Source organism: Myotis yumanensis, unplaced genomic scaffold (assembly GCF_028538775.1).
Source record: "Myotis yumanensis isolate MYYU_CA2020_CCGP unplaced genomic scaffold, mMyoYum1.0.hap1 SCAF_11, whole genome shotgun sequence".
In the NCBI taxonomy this organism is placed as follows: Eukaryota; Metazoa; Chordata; class Mammalia; order Chiroptera; family Vespertilionidae; genus Myotis; species Myotis yumanensis.
In genome coordinates this window covers 61629307-61632063 of record NW_027223762.1, presented here as the reverse complement: position 1 = coordinate 61632063, position 2757 = coordinate 61629307, and the positions used below count along the sequence as shown (strand labels likewise).

General features: G+C 50.9%; 1 pseudogene; it reads right to left on the bottom strand.

Annotated features, from left to right (window-relative positions):
* Positions 1-912: 912 nt before the first annotated feature.
* LOC139019299 (F-box only protein 31 pseudogene) lies at positions 913-2204 on the bottom strand (annotated as a pseudogene).
* Between the last annotated feature and the right edge of the window lie 553 nt (positions 2205-2757).

The following is a 2757-nucleotide window of genomic DNA, read 5'->3' as shown; positions in this document are numbered from 1 at the left end:
ATGAAATGCTGAAAGGTATCCTTTAAGAAGAGGAAGGAGAAAAAGGTAAAGATACAAATTATGAACAACAAATACACATCTATCAACAAGTGAATCTAAAAATCAAGTGAATAAATAATCTGATGAACAGAATAAACTGGTGAATATAATAGAGTTAGGAGCATAGAAAGGGAGTGGACTGACTATTCTCAGGGGGAAAGCGGTGTGGTGGTGCAGGAAGAGAATGGATGAAAATCATACACCTATGGATGAGGACAGTGGGAAAGAGAGGTAAGGGCAGAGGGTGGGGTGGGAACTGGGTGGAGGGGAGCTATTCGGGGAAAAAAGAGGAACAACTGTAATAATCCTGAACAATAAAGATTTAATTAAAAACATAAAATAAAATGTACAATTCAGTGGTTTTTATTATATTCAGAGTTGTACAATCTAACAATTACCACTATCTACCTTTAGGCTCTTTCCTTTTTCTTTCTTTCTTTTTAAAAGGACATGCTCAGCCCTAGCTGGTTTGGCTCAGTGGATAGAGCCTGGACCTGTGGATGGGAAGACCTAAGACCATGGGAAAACACATATTGTTTTTGTGATTAATCACTATGCTTTAATTATGTTCAACTGGTAACAATGAAATTGGGGGTCGCCACAACATGAGGAACTGTATTAAAGGGTCGCGGCATTAGGAAGGTTGAGACCACTGGTCTAAGGTTTATTTCTACCTCAGTTGCTGGCTCATACCCAGCCTGGCCCAGGTCCCGGCTTGGGCAGGAGGCAAACAACTGATGTGTTTCTTTCACATGGATTATTTCTGTCTTTCCCTCTCTCCCCCACTCTCTCTAAACATAAATGGGAAAATATACTCAGGTGAGGATTTAAAAAACAAACAAAGGTGGGTAACCTGGTCAGAAGGCCAAATCTTCAAAGTGCATGGAAGCTGCTCATCACAGGGTGTGTGGACTGAACGTTCGAGACCAGTTCCAGGAAGGCCTGCGGGGATGGCGCCTCCACATTCTGGAAGGTGTTCTGGACTCTGCCAAGCAGGATGAAGTATTTCTCCTCCAGCGAGATGAACCCGAGGTGGTTCTCATTGAACAGGATGATGACTCCAGGGAGGCGCATGAGGTTGTGGAAGCCACTTAAGATAACATTGTGCACGCCATAGAAACACATCCTGCAGGTTCGGGGGTAGTTCTGGTCTCTTGAGCTCACGCTCACAGGCAGAACAAACGGAGCAGGCTGCTCCTCCGAAGCTGCAGCCCTGGACTCCCCGATGCTGGGCTGGGCAGGGCTCTGCCAGCCATGGCCCTGGCTTTCCTCAGTCCCGTCTTCTTGCTGCTGCTGCTTCTGGATCACCTGCTCTTCAATCTCCCGGATCACGCGGGAGAGCTCATTGAAGTTGCAGAAGATCTGGCCATCTCGCTCCTGAGGTGGATCTCAAACGTCCAGATTAACCCTCCCCTGATCTCGGTGACCCTGGCATACTTCCCATGGAAGCTGAGTATGGCAACCTTCTTTGGTCTGAAGCTCTCGTCTTTGAATTGGAAGAGGCCTGGCCTGATGAGGTCGCCCGGGTGGCTTGGCGGGAGGTAGAGGCGGCAGTAGGTCACCCAGTCATACTGCTGTCTGTCCTCCCGCACCAGCTCCAGCCCCCGTTCTCTCCTAATCTGCGGTGGTAAATCCATTCGGTGGTCTCTTTGGATCCATTGGATGCTGAACCTGTCCTTCTGAATCTGCAGGTGGCGGCTGTGGGAAAAGCTGTAGAAGTCATCCAGGTACTCCAGCGTGGCTGATTTTCTTTCTGTCAGGCGAATTCTAAAGGAGGGCTTGAATTGCATTGGGTCATCCACATGGGTGTTATGGGAAGGCCTGCTCGTCCCACCAGTAATGCATAAGCCATCTACCACTACATTCAGCAGTGTTCCATAGTCTTTATCTAGCTGCCACAATCCCAAAATGTTTCTGTATGGGTGGCACAGCTTCGCATAGACTTCTCGATAAGACATACCGATCATCTTCAGGTTCTGCAAGGTTTCACAAACACCATACTCTTCACGGCAGCGCCGTCTCCAGATGCTGTCGGTGTGCAGGATGTGGTGGAATTTGGTGCAGGCCTGGGCCAGGCTGGGCTGGTCAGTGCCCAGGAGCAAGGCGAAGATTTTCACTAGCATCTCCACTGGCAGGTCCTGCAGCGAGCAGTACGGGGGCGGCATGGGGCTCGAGATTCCTCCACTCCCCGCACAGCACCGCCCTTCCGTGTCCGCCTCGAGGTGCTTTTTTGCCAGTGCTGGCTTGCCCTAGGCCGCTGCCGTCTCAGCTGGGCCCTGGCAATCCTGTTGACACTCCTTGCCCTTGGCCTCTGCCCTCTCAGCTGGGCCCTGACACTCCTGATGACACCGACATTCCAGCAAAGAGCCCACTTCGCAGAGGCAAGCGCACTCCTCCATGCCTCCACGCGTAACAGCCACCACAGTGTGGGCAGCCACCCCTCAGCAGGGTTTTAAGCTGGCTGGGCCCGCCCTAGAGTCCAACCACGCCCTCTAGTGCCTAGCCACGCCCTCTCAGAGAGGAGCCAATTGTAGGACTTTAAACCCATACCAGTTAACAGTTGCCTCCCTTTCCCAGTGCCCCACCCTGTCCTCCCACCCTAACCCCAGGCAGTCACTAATCTGCTTTCTGTAGGGAGGTGCCACCAGGGAAATGCCTATGGGGGGGTTATGGGGGAGACATTTCCCAGAAATGCAGTAAAAAATAAACACAACTGTG